An 18,796-nucleotide genomic window follows, 5' to 3' on the forward strand; every position below is an offset into this window, starting at 1 on the left:
AGGTGAAGAAGAAGTTGATGTCAAAGATGCTGATGATGATGAAGAAGAAAGTGTGGGAGAAGTAAAAAAGAGGGTGAAGGGCGTGGAAGTAGCGAAACATCAATATCTGACAAAATTAAAAAAATCTTAACATAGTCAATATCTTTGTAACTCCGAACGTCTTAAAAAAAAAATTAAATTCCTGCTATTCTATTTGATTGGGCTAAACCTCTATGCCTTTAATGTCTCCGCCACCTCCCCCAATACATTCTACATTATTCTTAGTTGTTTTCCTTCATGTAGAATGAACCTACAAGGAAAGAAAGGGTTTATTTTAATTCCGATATTTTGGTCACATTGACTTGCATTGGTATCGGTATCGGCGAGATCCGATATTTTGCCGGTATCGGCCGATACTTTCCGATACCGATACTTTCCGATATCTGAAGGCATCGCTCAACACTAGTGCTGACTAGACATGTGTGGCCTCACTCAATGAAAATGAACTGAGCGAGGCCGGGCACGTGTAGTCGGAATGTGGTCAGAGGTATACAAATCACATGCTTGTGCTGACATGACCTTCCACCGGCAAGGGAGAATCCTAAAAGTGTGCAGTGCATTAGTTGTGAGAATTCAGAAGCCTGCGATGGCTGGCACTAACTAAAGGGTCAAGCAAGACTAAATAGCCCAGTCAGAATTGCAATAAGTGGACACACCTGATGAATGCTGCGATCCAAAGACAGCAGCGCTACCACTTATAACCACCGGAGGGAGCCCAAAAGCAGAATTCACAACAGTACCCCCCCCTTGAGGAGGGGTCACCGAACCCTCACCAGAGCCCCCAGGCCAATCAGGACGAGCCAAATGAAAGGCACAAACCAAATCGTCAGCATGAACATCGGACGCAACAACCCAAGAATTATCCTCCTGGCCATAACCCTTCCATTTGACAAGATACTGAAGCCTCCGCCTCGAAAAACGAGAATCCAAAATCTTCTCAACCACATACTCCAACTCCCCATCAACCAACACCGGGGCAGGAGGATCAACAGAGGGAACAACAGGCACCACATATTTCCGCAACAAAGATCTATGAAAAACATTATGGATGGAAAAAGAGGCCGGAAGGGCCAAACGAAAAGACACCGGATTGACAATCTCAGAAATCCTATAAGGACCAATAAACCGAGGCTTGAACTTAGGGGAAGAAACCTTTCATAGGAACATGACGGGAAGACAACCAGATCAAATCCCCAACCCGAAGCAGGGAACCAACACACCGACGACGGTTAGCAAAACGCTGAGCCTCCTCCTGAGACAACACCAAATTGTCCACAACATGAGCCGAAATCTGCTGCAACCTGTCAACCACAGAGTCCACCCCAGGACAATCAGAAGGCCCAACCTGCCCTGAAGAAAAACGAGGATGAAAACCAGAATTACAAAAGAAGGGTGAAACCAAGGTAGCAGAAATAGCCCGATTATTAAGGGCAAACTCGGCCAATGGCAAGAAAGCCACCCAATCGTCCTGATCAGCAGACACAAAGCTTCTCAAATAAGTTTCCAAAGTCTGATTAGTTCGCTCGGTTTGGCCATTTGTCTGAGGATGAAATGCGGAAGAAAAAGACAAATCAATGCCCAGCCTAGCACAAAAGGCTCGCCAAAACCTAGAAACAAACTGAGAACCTCTGTTGGACACAATATTCTCCGGAATGCCATGCAAACGAACCACATGCTGAAAAAACAACGGAACCAAATCAGAAGAGGAAGGCAATTTAGGCAAAGGTACCAAATGTACCATCTTAGAAAACCGGTCACAAACCACCCAGATAACCGACATCCTCTGGGAAACCGGAAGATCCGAAATAAAATCCATAGAAATATGCGTCCAAGGCCTCTCAGGGACCGGCAAAGGCAAAAGCAACCCACTAGCGCGGGAACAGCAAGGCTTGGCCCACGCACAAGTCCCACAGGACTGCACAAAAGAACGCACATCCCATGACAAAGAAGGCCACCAAAAGGACCTACCAACCAAATCTCTGGTACCAAAAATCCCAGGATGGCCAGCCAACACAGAACAATGAACCTCAGAAATCACTTTACTAGTCCATCTGTCAGGAACAAACAGTTTCCCCACTGGACAGCGATCAGGTTTATCAGCCTGAAATTCCTGAAGAGCCCGTCGTAAATCAGGGGAGATGGCAAAAAGAATCACCCCTTCTTTCAGAATGCCGCCCGGCTCAAGGACCCCAGGAGAATCAGGCAAAAAGCTCCTAGAGAGGGCATCCGCCTTAACATTCTTAGAACCCGGAAGGTACGAGACCACAAAATCAAAACGGGAGAAAAACAGGGACCATCGGGCCTGTCTAGGATTCAGCCGTTTGGCAGACTCGAGGTAAATCAGATTCTTATGATCAGTCTAGACCACAATACGGTGCTTGGCCCCCTCAAGCCAATGACGCCACTCCTCAAATGCCCACTTCATAGCCAACAACTCACGATTGCCGTCATCATAATTGCGTTCCGCAGGCGAAAACTTTTGAGAAAAGAAGGCACACGGTTTCAACAAGGAACCATCAGAATTCCTCTGAGACAAAACGGCCCCTGCCCCAATCTCAGAAGCGTCAACCTCAACCTGAAATGGAAGGGAGACATATGGCTGACGCAACACAGGGTCAGACGTAAATCGGCGTTTAAGCTCCTGAAAGGCAGAAACAGCCGCAGAGGACCAATTCGCCACATCAGCGCCCTTCTTCGTCAAATCGGTCAGGGGTTTAACCACACTGGAGAAGTTGGCAATGAAACGGCGATAAAAATTAGCAAAGCCCAAAAATTTCTGAAGGCTCTTCACAGAAGTGGGCTGGATCCAATCATGAATGGCCTGAACCTTAACCGGATCCATTTCTATAGATGAGGGAGAAAAAATGAAGCCCAAAAAAGAAACCTTCTGTACTCCAAAGAGGCACTTAGACCCCTTCAGGAACAAAGCATTATCACGGAGGATCTGAAATACCATCCTGCCTTGTTTCACATGAGACTCCCAATCATCTGAAAAAATCAAAATATCATCCAAATATACAATCATGAATTTATCAAGATAATTCCGAAATATATCATGCATGAAGGACTGAAACACAGATGGGGCATTAGAGAGCCCGAATTGCATCACAAGGTATTCAAAATGGCCTTCGGGCGTATTAAACGCAGTTTTCCATTCGTCACCCTGCTTAATACGAACAAGATTATATGCCCCTCGAAGGTCAATCTTAGTAAACCAACTAGCCCCCTTAATCCTAGCAAACAAATCAGAAAGCAAAGGCAAAGGGTATTGGAATATGACCGTGATCTTATTCAAGAGGCGATAATCAATACAGGGTCTCAAGGAGCCATCCTTCTTGGCAACAAAAAAAAACCTGCTCCCAATGGTGAAGAAGATGGCCGAATATGCCCCTTCTCCAAAGATTCCTTAACATAACTCCGCATGGCGGCATGTTCTGGCACAGACAGGTTAAAAAGTCGGCCCTTAGGGAACTTACAACCTGGAATCAAGTCGATAGCACAATCACAGTCCCTATGCGGTGGAAGGGACTCATCAAATACATCCTGGAAATCTGACAAAAACTCAGGAATTTCAGAAGAGGGGGAGGAGGTAATTGACATCAAAGGAACGTCACCATGAACCCCCTGACAACCCCAACTAGTCACAGACATAGATTTCCAATCTAATACCGGATTATGCACCTGTAACCATGGGAAACCCAGCACAATAGCATCATGCAAATTATGCAACACCAGAAAACGACAATCTTCCTGATGAGCTAGCGCCATACACATGGTCAGCTGCGTCCAAAACTGAGGTTTATTTTTAGCCAGCGGTGTAGCATCAATGCCCCTCAAAGGAATAGGACTCTGCAAAGGCTGCAAAGGGAACCCACAACGTCTGGCAAATTCTAAGTCCATTAAGTTTAAAGCAGTGCCTGAATCCACAAATGCCATGACGGAAAATGACAATAATGAGCAGATCAGGGTCACAGATAACAGAAATTAGGTTGTACAGTACTGATGGTAACAGAACTAGCGATTCTCTTAGTACGCTTAGGGCAATCAGAAATAACATGAGCAGAATCGCCGCAGTAAAAACACAACCTATTCTGACGTCTGAATCCTTGTCGTTCAGCTCTAGACACAATCCTATCACACTGCATAGGCTCAGGACTCCGCTTGGAAGACGACGCCACAGCGCGCACAACTCTGCGCTCGCGCAAGCGCCGATCAATCTGAATGGCCAGAGACATAGAATCACTCAGACCAGCAGGCGTGGGAAACCCCACCATAACATCTTTAACAGATTCCGAAAGACCCTTTCTGAAAATTGCAGCCAAGGCATCCTCATTCCATCTAGTCAGCACAGACCATTTTCTAAATTTCTGGCAATATAATTCTGCCGCTTCTTGACCCTGAGACAGGGCCAACAAGGTCTTCTCAGCATGATCCACTGAATTAGGTTCATCATACAATAACCCTAGTGCTTGAAAAAAGGTGTCTACATTAAGCAAAGCAGGATTTCCAGCTTCCAGGGAGAACGCCCAATCCTGAGGGTCACCGCGCAGCAGAGAGATGACTATTTTAACCTGCTGGATGGGATCACCAGAGGTACGGGGTTTCAGAGCTAAAAACAGTTTACAGTTATTTTTAAAGCTCAAAAATTTGGACCTGTCCCCAAAAAACAAATCAGGAGTTGGAATTCTAGGCTCTAAAACCGGAGTCTGAACGATATAATCGGAAATACCCTGTACTCTAGCAGCAAGCTGGTCCACACGAGAAGCCAATCCCTGAACATCCATACCAGCACCAAACTCCTGAACCACCCAGAGGTAAAGAGGAAAGAAAAGGCACAACAGACTACAGAAAAAAAAATGGCTCAGCACTTTCCTTTCCTTCTTCTGAGATGCAATTAACTCATTGTTGGCCAGTTGTACTGTTATGATCTGGTGGCCTAGGAGCAGCATGAGACGTACTCTGGAGAAGGTGGTACCTGTACTGACCGCAGACCCTGAACTTAACACTGCAACTAGAAGTAGCCGTGGAATGTACCTAACACTCCCTGGACATCTCGACACAGCCGGAGGACTAATTACCCCTAGAGATAGAAAAGGGAAAACTATCTTGCCTCAGAGAAAATCCCCAAAGGATAGACAGCCCCCCACAAATATTGACTGTGAGAGGAGAGGGAAATAACATACGCAGACTGAAATCAGAATTTAGCAAAGGAGGCCACTTCTAGCTAAATAGAAAGGATAGGACAGAGTACTATGCGGTCAGTATTAAAACACTAGAAAATATCCACCACAGAAAATACAAAATCTCCACATCTAACTAAAGACATGGAGGGTATATCTGTATCTCCAGAGATACCAGCTTGGCTGAACAAATCCTTATACAGACCAAGCTGGACCAAACAAAACATGGAAAATAACTTGAACGATCAGGCCCACAGCATGTGGACTGCAAAAAACAAAGCCAGAACTTATCTTTGTTTAAATGAACAGCAAGCAAGAGAGACCAGGCAGGGAAGTGAATCCTCCAGGAAACAATGGACAACTGGCACTAACTAAAGGGTCAAGCAAGACTAAATAGCCCAGTCAGAATTGCAATAAATGGACACACCTGATGAATGCTGCGATCCAAAAACAGCAGCGCTACCGCTTATAACCACCGGAGGGAGCCCAAGAGCAGAATTCACAACACCCGTCCCAGTCTACCCCGTAGCCTTGGGCCCTCATTATCGTAGGAATAAATAGTTTTTCTAAAGCTTTATAGTGCAGTTTTAGGTCAGAGGGATGGTTAGGGATGAGCTAGCAAGGTGCAGGGACAGGTGGTGATGGCTACTTGTGGACATGTGTGTCACTTGCGGTTTTGCACTTGCCGTGAGACAAAAAAAACACTGCTAGCAGGTTATTTTTCCATTGCTGCAAATACTGTATTTGCCGGATCGCGGCAAAACCGCAAGTGCTGCACATGTCCGCAAGTCCCATAGGGAATGAATGAGGCTGAACGCAGTGTTGCCGTAAGTGATCCGTTACGCGGCAGATGCGGAAAAACTGACGGATCTGCTGCAAAAGGCTACTTTCACATCAGCGATTTTTGCCAAAGTCACTGCCGATAGTGTTGTGAATTAGACTTTTTTGGCTCCCTCTAGTGGTTACTAGTGATATGACTCTGGGATTTCCTTCCCTCTGTTTGCACCCAGCTGGGTCGTTACTTCAGGGGTGTTGCTATATAAACCTCCTGGAACCTTAGTCCAGTGCCTGGCATCGGTGTTATCAGACACATTCTGTTTGCTCCTGTTTGCTGGTCCTGGTTCGTGCTAAATTAAGCTAAGTCTTGCTTCTTTGTTTTTTGGGTTATTTGTTTGCTATCATTTTTGTCCAGCTTGTACTAAATGTGATTCCTGACCTTGCTGGAAGCTCTAGGGGGCTGGTGTTCTTCCCCCGGGCCGTTAGACGGTTCGGGGGTTCTTGAATTTCCAGTGTGGATATTTTTGATAGGATTTTTTGCTGACCATATAAGTTATCTTTCTATATTCTGCTATTAGCTAGTGGGCCTCTCTTTGCTAAATTCCTAGCTCATTCTTATGTTTGTCTTTTCCTCTTACCTCACCGTTATTATTTGTGGGGGGCTTCTATCCAACTTTTTGGGGTATTTCCTCTGGAGGCAAGAAAGGTCTTTCTTTTCCCTTCTAGGGGTAGTTAGCTCTCCGGCTGGCGCGAGACGTCTAGGATCAACGTAGGAACGTTCCCTGGCTGCTGGTATTTGTGGTGCTAGGATTAGTTATATGGTCAGCCCAGTTACCACTGCCCTATGAGCTGGTTTTCTGTATTTACTGACTTAGCATTATTCCTGAGACCCTCTGCCATTGGGGTCATAACAGTATGCCAGGCCCATATTGAATGTATAAAGCATTGCAGAAGTGGGATAATAAGAAAGGAAATTCTGAGTTTGTTTTTTTTTTTCCTTCCTTCTCTTCCTCCCCTTTACCTTTGAGTGGCGTGTGCTTGCTGCAGACATGAATGTGCAGACCTTGATTACAAGTGTTGACCAGCTGGCAGCTCGTGTGCAGGGTATACAAGATTTTGTTACCAGTAGTCCTATGTCTGAACCTAAAATACCTATTCCGGAATTGTTTGCTGGAGACCGATTTAGGTTTAGGAATTTCAAGAATAATTGTAAATTGTTTCTTTCTCTGAGACCCCGTTCATCTGGAGATTCAGCTCAGCAAGTTAAAATTGTTATTTCTTTTTTGCGGGGCGACCCTCAGGATTGGGCTTTCTCGCTAGCGCCAGGAGATCCGGCATTGGCGAATATTGATGCGTTTTTTCTGGCGCTCGGATTGCTTTACGAGGAACCCAATCTTGAAATTCAGGCAGAAAAAGCCTTGCTGGCTATTTCTCAGGGTCAGGATGAAGCTGAAGTGTATTGCCAAAAATTTCGGAAATGGTCCGTGCTTACTTAGTGGAATGAGTGTGCTCTGGTCGCAAATTTCAGAAATGGCCTTTCTGAAGCCATTAAGAATGTGATGGTGGGTTTCCCCATTCCTACAAGTCTGAATGATTCTATGGCGCTTGCTATTCAAATTGACCGGCGTTTGCGGGAGCGCAAAACCGCTAATCCTCTGGTGGTGTTGTCTGAACAAACACCTGATTTAATGCAATGTGATAGAATTCAGACTAGAAATGAACGGAAAAATCATAGACGTCAGAATGGGTTGTGTTTTTACTGTGGTGATTCTACACATGTTATATCAGCATGCTCTAAACGCCTAACAAGGGTTGTTAGTCCTGTCGCCATTGGTAATTTGCAACCTAAATTTATTTTGTCTGTGACTTTAATTTGCTCTTTGTCTTCTTACCCTGTTATGGCGTTTGTGGATTCAGGTGCCGCCCTGAGTCTTATGGATCTGTCATTTGCCAAGCGCTGTGGTTTTGTTCTTGAACCGTTAGTAAATCCTATTCCTCTTAGAGGTATTGATGCTACGCCATTGGCGGAAAATAAACCGCAGTTTTGGACGCAGGTGACCATGTGCATGACTCCTGAACATCGGGAGGTGATTCGTTTTCTTGTTCTGCATAAAATGCATGATTTGGTCGTTTTGGGTCTGCCATGGTTACAGACCCACAATCCAGTCCTGGATTGGAAGGCAATGTCTGTGTCAAGTTGGGGCTGTCAGGGAATTCATGGTGATTCTCCGCCGGTGTCTATTGCTTCCTCTACTCCTTCGGAAGTTCCTGAGTATTTGTCTGATTATCAGGATGTATTCAGTGAGTCCAGATCCAGTGCTCTGCCTCCTCATAGGGACTGTGACTGCGCCATAGATTTGATTCCAGGTAGTAAATTTCCTAAGGGAAGATTATTTAATCTGTCAGTACCTGAGCATGCCGCAATGCGTTCATATATCAAGGAGTCTCTGGAGAAGGGGCATATCCGTCCATCCTCTTCCCCTCTTGGTGCGGGATTCTTTTTTGTGGCTAAGAAGGACGGATCTTTGAGACCTTGTATTGACTATCGGCTACTGAATAAAATCACTGTAAAATTTCAGTATCCTTTGCCTCTCTTGTCGGACTTGTTTGCCCGGATTAAGGGTGCCAAGTGGTTCACCAAGATAGATCTTCGTGGTGCATACAACCTTGTGCGCATTAAGCAAGGTGATGAATGGAAGACTGCATTTAATACGCCCGAAGGTCATTTTGAGTACTTGGTGATGCCTTTTGGGCTTTCTAATGCTCCCTCAGTATTTCAGTCCTTTATGCATGATATTTTCCGGAAGTATCTGGATAAATTTATGATTGTTTATCTGGACGATATTCTGGTTTTCTCTGAAGATTGGGACTCACATGTGGAGCAGGTCAGGATGGTGTTTCAGGTTTTGCGTGAGAATGCCTTGTTTGTTAAAGGCTCAAAGTGTCTCTTTGGAGTACAGAAAGTTCCCTTTTTGGGGTTTATTTTTTCCCCTTCTGCCGTGGAGATGGACCCAGTCAAGGTCCGAGCTATTCATGAGTGGACTCAACCCACGTCAGTTAAGAGTCTTCAGAAGTTCTTGGGTTTTGCTAACTTCTACCGTCGTTTTATCGCTAATTTTTCTAGCGTTGTTAAACCTTTGACGGATATGACCAAGAAAGGTTCTGATGTTGCTAACTGGGCTCCTGCAGCCGTGGAGGCGTTCCAGGAGTTGAAGCGCCGGTTTACTTCGGCGCCTGTTTTGTGCCAGCCTGATGTCTCACTTCCCTTTCAGGTCGAGGTGGATGCTTCTGAGATTGGGGCAGGGGCCGTTTTGTCACAGAGAGGCCCTGGTTGCTCGGTAATGAGACCATGTGCTTTCTTCTCTAGGAAGTTTTCGCCTGCTGAGCGGAATTATGATGTGGGCAATCGGGAATTACTGGCCATGAAGTGGGCATTTGAGGAGTGGCGTCATTGGCTCGAGGGTGCTAAGCATCGTGTGGTGGTCTTGACTGATCACAAAAATTTGATGTATCTCGAGTCTGCTAAACGCTTGAATCCTAGACAGGCCCGCTGGTCATTGTTTTTCTCCCGTTTTGACTTTGTGGTCTCATATTTACCAGGTTCAAAGAATGTGAAAGCTGATGCTCTTTCAAGGAGCTTTGTGCCTGACTCTCCTGGAGTCACAGAACCTGTTGGTATTCTTAAAGAAGGAGTTATTTTGTCAGCCATTTCTCCTGATTTGCGACGTGTGTTGCAGAGATTTCAAGCTGGTAGACCTGACTCTTGTCCACCTGACAGACTTTTTGTTCCTGATAAATGGACCAGCAGAGTCATTTCCGAGGTTCATTCCTCGGTGTTGGCAGGTCATCCGGGAATTTTTGGCACCAGAGATCTGGTGGCTAGGTCATTTTGGTGGCCTTCCTTGTCACGGGATGTATGGTCATTTGTGCAGTCCTGTGGGACTTGTGCTCGAGCTAAGCCTTGCTGTTCCCGTGCCAGCGGGTTGCTCTTGCCCTTGCCTGTCCCGAAGAGGCCTTGGACACATATTTCCATGGATTTCATTTCTGATCTCCCGGTGTCTCGGGGTATGTCTGTCATCTGGGTGGTATGTGATCGCTTTTCAAAAATGGTCCATTTGGTGCCTTTGCCTAAGCTGCCTTCCTCTTCCGATCTGGTTCCTGTGTTCCTTCAGAATGTGGTTTGTTTACACGGCATTCCTGAGAATATTGTGTCTGACAGAGGATCCCAGTTTGTTTCCAGGTTCTGGCGATCCTTTTGTGCTAGGATGGGCATTGATTTATCGTTCTCGTCTGCCTTTCATCCTCAGACTAATGGACAAACTGAGCGAACTAATCAGACTCTGGAAGCTTACTTGAGGTGTTTTGTTTCGGCAGATCAGGATGATTGGGTGACCTTCTTGCCGTTGGCTGAGTTTGCCCTAAATAATCGGGCTAGTTCCGCTACTTTGGTTTCGCCATTTTTCTGCAACTCTGGTTTCCATCCTCGTTTTTCCTCGGGACATGTGGAGCCTTCTGACTGTCCTGGAGTAGATTCTGTGGTGGATAGGTTGCAGCAGATCTGGAATTATGTGGTGGACAACTTGAAGTTGTCACAGGAGAAGGCTCAGCGTTTTGCCAACCGCCGCCGCGGTGTGGGTCCCCGACTTCGTGTTGGGGATTTGGTGTGGCTGTCTTCTCGATTTGTTCCTATGAAGGTCTCCTCTCCTAAATTTAAGCCTCGCTTCATCGGTCCTTACAAGATATTGGAAATCCTTAATCCTGTGTCCTTTCGCTTGGATCTTCCGGTTTCGTTTGCCATTCACAACGTGTTCCATAGGTCTTTGTTACGACGCTACGTTGTGCCTGTGGTTCCTTCTGCTGAGCCTCCTGCTCCGGTGTTGGTTGAGGGCGAGTTGGAGTACGTGGTGGAGAAGATCTTGGATTCTCGTCTCTCCAGGTGGAGGCTTCAGTATTTGGTCAAGTGGAAGGGTTATGGTCAGGAGGATAATTCCTGGGTGGTTGCCTCTGATGTGCATGCGGCCGATTTAGTTCGTGCCTTTCACGCTGCTCATCCTGATCGCCCTGGTGGTCTTGGTGAGGGTTCGGTGACCCCTCCTTAAGGGGGTGGTACTGTTGTGAATTAGACTTTTTTGGCTCCCTCTAGTGGTTACTAGTGATATGACTCTGGGATTTCCTTCCCTCTGTTTGCACCCAGCTGGGTCGTTACTTCAGGGGTGTTGCTATATAAACCTCCTGGAACCTTAGTCCAGTGCCTGGCATCGGTGTTATCAGACACATTCTGTTTGCTCCTGTTTGCTGGTCCTGGTTCGTGCTAAATTAAGCTAAGTCTTGCTTCTTTGTTTTTTGGGTTATTTGTTTGCTATCATTTTTGTCCAGCTTGTACTAAATGTGATTCCTGACCTTGCTGGAAGCTCTAGGGGGCTGGTGTTCTTCCCCCGGGCCGTTAGACGGTTCGGGGGTTCTTGAATTTCCAGTGTGGATATTTTTGATAGGATTTTTTGCTGACCATATAAGTTATCTTTCTATATTCTGCTATTAGCTAGTGGGCCTCTCTTTGCTAAATTCCTAGCTCATTCTTATGTTTGTCTTTTCCTCTTACCTCACCGTTATTATTTGTGGGGGGCTTCTATCCAACTTTTTGGGGTATTTCCTCTGGAGGCAAGAAAGGTCTTTCTTTTCCCTTCTAGGGGTAGTTAGCTCTCCGGCTGGCGCGAGACGTCTAGGATCAACGTAGGAACGTTCCCCGGCTGCTGGTATTTGTGGTGCTAGGATTAGTTATATGGTCAGCCCAGTTACCACTGCCCTATGAGCTGGTTTTCTGTATTTACTGACTTAGCATTATTCCTGAGACCCTCTGCCATTGGGGTCATAACACGATAGTGTCATACTCACCAATGAGGGAGGCAGCACTAAAAGTGCCTAGGGCAGCAGAAACTCTAAATACGGCCCTGGGGATTTATGAGACATTTTAATTAATTTAAAGGAGACCTGTCACTTACCATAAATATGCATTTTTTTCTTACCAGGTGTAAATGCTGCTGTTCTCCTGAGACCGGCGTTGTTTTTCTTTTGTTTATGCGCCTCTCCTTTCCTGAGATATGGCCTTCTCTTCACTTTATGTAAACCTAGCCTTTAGGAAAGGGGGCGTGGTCATCAAGAACACACAGAGAAGAGCTAAGGACCACACACCCCTGATAACAAGACATACAGGGAAGAGGAGGCCATATCTCAGGAACGGAGAGGAGCAGGAACAAAAGAAAAACAACGACGGATTCAGGAGAACATCAGTATTTATATCAGGTTAAAAAAATACATATCTATGACAAATGAAAGATCCCCTTTAAATTAAAAATTATTTTAGACAAAAGTGTCTTCCAGTTATTACAAGAATTGGCTGATGCAAGAAAATGTAGCATAGCATAAAATTGGCTCAGTGTTCTGGGTCCATCTAGTGTTCAACTTTCCTCAATTCAGAAAAAAATATATAAATAAATATATATTTTAAATAAATAAATAAATAAATAAATTAACAAGTCAAGATAAAGATTGAAAAGATCTTCAAAAACTTTGAAACCCTCCACCATTTACAGGTCAATCTCACAGAAGTGTCATGACCTACAGGTCTAGATTCCTTCCTTCAGCATGGCTTTCCTGTGGTTACTGGTTGTCATTCAGTGCAGACTGCAGCCATGATTGATTATTCGCACTCTGTGATAGTTATATTTGCACTGTTTGGGAACCTTATTTTTCTGCTTGCCTTAATCTCATCCACATTTTGTAGATTTGCAGATTTTTTTTCTTTGAAGATGTTCAATTTATACTGCAGGTTTTCACCCATTTGCAATCTATATGTATGAATGTATAAAAAGGATGTTTTTTTTTCCGGTGTTCAAGCAAAAGACGCTACAGGAATCTCTTCTTTTCTATGCAGTTTTATAAACCTTATACTATTTGGGGCATTATTAGAATGTGTCCTGAACATTTTTTTGATGCTTTTCTCCACCAGCGTTTTTTCTCCCAAATGTTTTTTTTTTAGATGTTTTTTTAGGTGTTTTTTTACAGCCATTTCTCCAACGCTTTTTTAAATCCATTAAACAATAAAGCAAAAAATGCTCGTTATTATTCCAGACATCTTTGCAACCTTCCCATTGACTTCTATTGTAAAATATTTAGCGTCTTCCTTGCGAAAAACATCTGAAAAATGTACATTTTACTCTTAACTTCTTGGTGACTTTGAAAGCCTTGAACCTAAAAACAGGGTCTCCATGCATGTGTTGTGACTGTCACACACGGGCTTAGTGATAGAAAGCAGAGGGAGGTTATAAATTATTCTCTAACTGGGTCGCTGTGACCAGTGGGGACCGCAGGGGTTGGTGTTGGGACCTCTTCTCTTCAACATATGTATTAACGGTCTGGTAGAAGGTTTACACAGTAAAATATCAATATTTGCAGATGATACAAAACTATGTGATGCAGTCAATACAAGAGAAGATAGTATTCTGCTACAGATGGATCTGGATAAGTTGGAAACGTGGGCCGAGAGGTGGCAGATGCGGTTTAACAATGATAAATGTAAGGTTATACACATGGGAAGAAGGAATCAATATCACCATTACACACTTCATGGGAAGCCACTGGGTAATCTGACATGGAGAAGGACTTGGGGATCCTAGTTAATGATAAACTTACCTGGAGCAGCCAGTGTTAGGCAGCGGCTGCCAAAGCTAACAGGATCATGGGGTGCATTAAAAGAGGTCTGGATACACATGATGAGACCATTATACTGCCTCTGTACAAATCCCTGGTTAGACATGGAGTACTGTGTACAGTTTTGGGCACCGGTGCTCTGGAAGGATATAATGGAACTAGAGCGAGTACAAAGGAGGGCAACAAAATTAATAAAGGGGATGGGGGGACTACAATACCCAGAAAGATTATCAAAATTAGGATTATTTAGTCTAGAAAAAAGATGACTGAGGGGCGATTCAATAACCATGTATAAGCATATAATGGGACAATACAAATATCTCCCCGAGGAACTGTTTATACCAAGGAAGGTGATGGTCACGAGGGGGCATTCTCTGCGTCTGGAGGGGAGAAGGTTTTTCCACCAACATAGAAGAGGACTCTTTACTGTTAGGGCAGTGAGAATCTGAAATTCCTTGCCTGAGGAGGTGATGATGGTGAACTCAGTCGAGGGGTTGAGGAGAGGCCTGGATGTCTTCCTGGAGCAGAACAATATTGTGTCTTAAAGTTATTAGGTTTTTTAGAAGGACGTAGATCTGGGGATTTATTCTGATGGAATATAGGCTGATCTGGATGGACAAATGTTTTTTTTTCGGCCTTGCTAACTATGTTACTATGTTACACAGCAGTGACACGTGCAGCTGCGGCGCTGAACAGCTGATTATCGGGAGCGCTCCAGGTATCCAGGTTCCCAAAGCAGCTATTCAGGAAGCGCTACAGCTACTCAGATAAGAACATATCTGAAGCTATTCAATCATCCCTAATTGCAAACAAAGGTTTCTGTGCCAAATATTAAGTTCTGTTTTTCTATTGTATCAAATACTTATTTCATGCAGTAAAATGCTAACTAATTATATAAAAATCATACAATGTGATTTTCTGGATTTTTTTTAGTTTCTGTCTCTCACAGTTGAAGAGTACCGACGATAAAAATTACAGACCTCTCCATTCTTTGTACGTGGGAAAACTTGCAAAATCGTCAGTGTATCAAATGCTTATTTTCCCCACTGTAGGCCCCACTAATTCATCAACAGATGCTTGAAATGTTGCAGTTTTTTTTATGCAACCTGTAAGTGGTGTAAATTCTGATAGAAATGTACTGCAGTCCTGCACGCCTCTTAGACATTTTATTGCATCTTTCTCCAGCGCACTCTTCATGAAGACTGACGCGCAGAACGCCATCCATGGCGAATCGGGACCATTCATCCTGCAGTAGAGCCTGCCCTCTAGTGGTGATTATGGAATGTTACGTCTTACAACACTGGTACTCCAAACAACATGGAAGGTGCACTGATTCTCACATTTCTTTTTTTCCCTTTTGCTGTGAGCAAATATAAACTTCCAAATTCTCCATTCCAAATCAATAATATAATGGAAAACTATAGACTTCTTTTTTTTTCTGCATCCGTTCAGTCTTTCTGGGATTATAGACTATGACACATCCTTTTACTATGCCATGCCCATCAGTGACCCCAGCCTATGCCTAAAATACTGACCTTGTATGCCATGTGGGAGTTAGGCCTAAGGGGGACAATGTGCGATATACAAAGTGTTCAGTAAAGTCTTCCCCGGCCATTTCGTCTTTTGTACTTAATCAATTGTGTGCTTCTTAAAGAGCCACCCATCTGCACCTCCGCTCCATACACTACCTATAGGACTGCCGGAGACACCGGGTACCGTGATCAGCTATGCAAGGAGCGATGGTGCACATGCTTCCAGCTTTTGAAAAAAATTGAATGAAGATGTTGTATACGCGATATAACACGAAGGACACGGGAATTCTGAAATCGGCCTTTATTTAATGCAAAAACCACATCTGTTTACAGCAATAAAAATGACAGTGGAAACATCTCGGAGGTGATAGATCTATCACATTCATAAAAATGGTAAAAATGCCCGTGCTATGCTGTAGACTGTATCTGAAATCTTTATTTTTTTGTTAAAAATTATAACCCCTTGCCTGCCAGTGGTATCGTATTTGGCGGCTGCGCTGGCAGGAAAAGGGCTGCGCTATTTACAAACACATCTTATTAGAGATGATGACGGTACAATCATACACTGTCCTTACTAAGTCTGATGCATGTGTGTGTACAGGTACTAAAACATCCCGGTCACTGGGGGCAGAGGGGTGGGGGGCAGGGATCAGATACATTAAATATGATATATTCCTAAAGTTTATCACTTAGAGCTAGACGGTGACTGACAAATTCATATGATTTCCGCTATTCCTTATGGTAAACTATAGAACAATTACATGTATTGTAATGTAAATGTGTGCCTCTATTTCTTCATAAGGCATGCTAGAAATTGCAGGTAAGCTTGAACATTTCCGCTCAGTAATTTCTTTGTATAACTTCATAGCAGTTGAAGTTCCAAATCCTCTATAGAAAGCAATGTTAGATTTCAGTCAGCTTCCAGCCACCACTAGGGGGAGCTTTTCTCATTTAACTCAATGACAGCTGTATAAATCGGTATGTAGTGAGCAGCACCACCTAGTGGTGACTGCAGAAGCCTGAACTGTCCTAGAAAAACCCTATAAAGATATATCATGGAATTGAATGGCTTGCTCACTTCTGGGGAAAATTTATTTTTACTTAAAAGTATGTATTTGCAGCTAAATATCAGTTTTGCATTTGGGCTTCATTAAAACTTTTGCAACATTTGGTTTTTCCTTTTTTTTCTGTCCTTCCACATAAAACTTTTTAAATCAGCTGAGAGGAGCTCAGGAAGCGACAGATGAAAGAGTTACAAACTCCCCAACAGATCATCATAGCGGGCTGACTGAAGGATTCTCAGTTAACTCATTCTGCAGCCAGCAATAGACAAATGCAACACAGGGGCAACAGACGGCAAACGGTGCAATATTTGTACACCAGAATTAAAATACACTTTCAGGACTATTCTGGAGGTAAGGACATACGTACCATAAGGCTGTCCACATGGTGTGGGGCCCCAGGAAAGACAGGAATACAATCCTGCTGTCCACATGGCTGCTGTGGGACCCCAGGAAAGACAGGAATACAATCCTGCTGTCCACATGGCTGCTGTGGGACCCCAGGAAAGACAGGAATACAATCCTGCTGTCCACATGGCTGCTGTGGGACCCCAGGAAAGACAGGAATACAATCCTGCTGTCTACATGGCTGTTGTGTGGCCCCAGGAAAGACAAAAATACAATCCTGCTGTCCACATGGCTGCTGTGGGACAACAGGAAAGACAGGAATACAATCCTGCTGTCTACATGACTGCTGTGAGACAACAGGAAAGACAGAAATACAATCCTGCTGTTCACATGGCTGCTGTGGGGCCCCAGGAAAGACAAAAATACAATCCTGCTGTCCACATGGCTGCTGTGGGACAACAGGAAAGACAGGAATACAATCCTGCTGTCCACATGGCTGTTGTGTGGCCCCAGGAAAGACAAAAATACAATCCTACAATCCTGCGGTCCACATGGCTGCTGTGGGACAACAGGAAAGACAGGAATACAATCCTGCGGTCCACATGGCTGCTGTGGGACAACAGGAAAGACAGGAATACAATCCTGCTGTTCACATGGCTGCTGTGGGACAACAGGAAAGACAGGAATACAATCCTGCTGTTAACATGGCTGCTGTGGGACAACAGGAAAGACAGGAATACAATCCTACAATCCTGCTATCCACATGGCTGCTGTGGGACAACAGGAAAAACAGGAATACAATCCTGCTGTCCACATGGCTGCTGTGGGACAACAGGAAAGACAGGAATACAATCCTGCTGTCCACATGGCTGCTGTGGGACAACAGGAAAGACAGGAATACAATCCTGCTGTCCACATGGCTGCTGTGGGACAACAGGAAAGACAGGAACACAATCCTGCTGTCCACATGACTGCTGTGGGACAACAGGAAAGACAAGAATACAATCCCACAATCCTGCGATCCACATGGCTGCTGTGGGACAACAGGAAAGACAGGAATACTATCCTGCTGTTCACATGGCTGCTGTGGGACAACAGGAAAGACAGGAATACAATCCAGCTGTCCACATGACTGCTGTGGGACAACAGGAAAGACAGGAATACAATCCAGCTGTCCACATGACTGCTGTGGGACAACAGGAAAGACAGGAATACAATCCTGCTGTCCACATGGCTGCTGTGGGACAACAGGAAAGACAGGAATACAATCCTGCTGTCCACATGGCTGCTGTAGGGCCCCAGGAAAGACAGGAATACAATCCTGCTGTCCACATGGCTACTGTGGGGCCCCAGGAAAGACAGGAACACAGTCCTGTGGCTAAACTATACAGGCTTTTTCCTTGTGTTCCTACTGATTGTACAGGACATGTCTGGTTTTATAGTTCAGAGAGCGCCTTGCACATTGTTGGTCTGAGTACAGTCACTTGCTCAGGGTCTTCTTTAAGTCTCCTTATACACGAGTCGATAATTGGGATCTAACTCTTACATTATTGGCTTGCCTAAACACACCAAGATCACTTATCGAATGCTTCACTTAAAAATCATAATTCTCGGCAGCACATCATGATGTGTAACCAAGACGTGCTTCCGCGAAGAATTAAGAAAAAATGTTCACACATACAGTAAATCAATGATCGTTCTGTGCTTATGGAAGTGCGGTCGGCCTGTCTCAATCTGTTAATAAACAAAATAGTTTACTACATGTAAGTCAAACAGCAGTCGTTTAATGGCTGCAATTGGACAATATAAATGCCTACGGGCAACATTATTGTATTCTGCTGTACTTGAAGATAATGAGGTTTTAGGAATATTTTTAAAAAGTTATGGAAATCGACAAAATGCAGAATCTTATTGCTATGCCTAAATGAGAGGGCAAATTTGAAAGAAACAATAGTTTCAGTTTCGGCAGTGTTTATTTTAATCTTTTCTTGCAAATGTATTTTTTTTTTCTGAATGTGTCTCCCAACAAGCCTCAGGACAGAACACAGATCAATTCTCTTTACTATAGGAGAAACATATTCTTGTGCTCACTGAAAAAAAGGGGTGTGACAAAACCAACTACAGTTCATATAATACTGCCCCATATATACAA

At 44.3% G+C, this 18,796-nt stretch overlaps 1 long non-coding RNA gene across 1 annotated transcript in view; it reads left to right on the forward strand.

Annotated features, from left to right (window-relative positions):
- Positions 1-18,376, forward strand: part of LOC143806532 (uncharacterized) — a 36,401-nt gene extending 18,025 nt beyond the window's left edge. The window contains exon 3 of the long non-coding RNA XR_013221495.1: positions 14,889-18,376. This is a non-coding gene — a long non-coding RNA (uncharacterized LOC143806532). The remainder of the gene's footprint in view (positions 1-14,888) is intronic.
- The last annotated feature ends 420 nt before the right edge of the window (positions 18,377-18,796 follow it).

The sequence above is a fragment of the Ranitomeya variabilis genome, chromosome 2, assembly GCF_051348905.1.
Source record: "Ranitomeya variabilis isolate aRanVar5 chromosome 2, aRanVar5.hap1, whole genome shotgun sequence".
NCBI classification, from domain to species: domain Eukaryota; kingdom Metazoa; phylum Chordata; class Amphibia; order Anura; family Dendrobatidae; genus Ranitomeya; species Ranitomeya variabilis.